The following is a 223-nucleotide window of genomic DNA, read 5'->3' on the forward strand; positions in this document are numbered from 1 at the left end:
AAGGAAGGAAGGAAGGAAGGAAGGAAGGAAGGAAGGAAGGAAGGAAGAAAAAAAACCCTTTAATCCCAGCACTTGGGAAGCAGAAACAGGTAGCTCTCTGATTTCTAGACCAGCCTGGTCTACAGAGTGAGTGAGTTCCAGGACAGGTAAGGCTACACAGAGAAACCCTGTTTCAAAAAATAAAATAAAATAAAATAAAATAAAATAAAATAAAATAAAATAA

The sequence above is a fragment of the Psammomys obesus genome, unplaced genomic scaffold, assembly GCF_907164565.1.
Source record: "Psammomys obesus unplaced genomic scaffold, mPsaObe1.curated_primary_1811, whole genome shotgun sequence".
Lineage (NCBI taxonomy): Eukaryota > Metazoa > Chordata > Mammalia > Rodentia > Muridae > Psammomys > Psammomys obesus.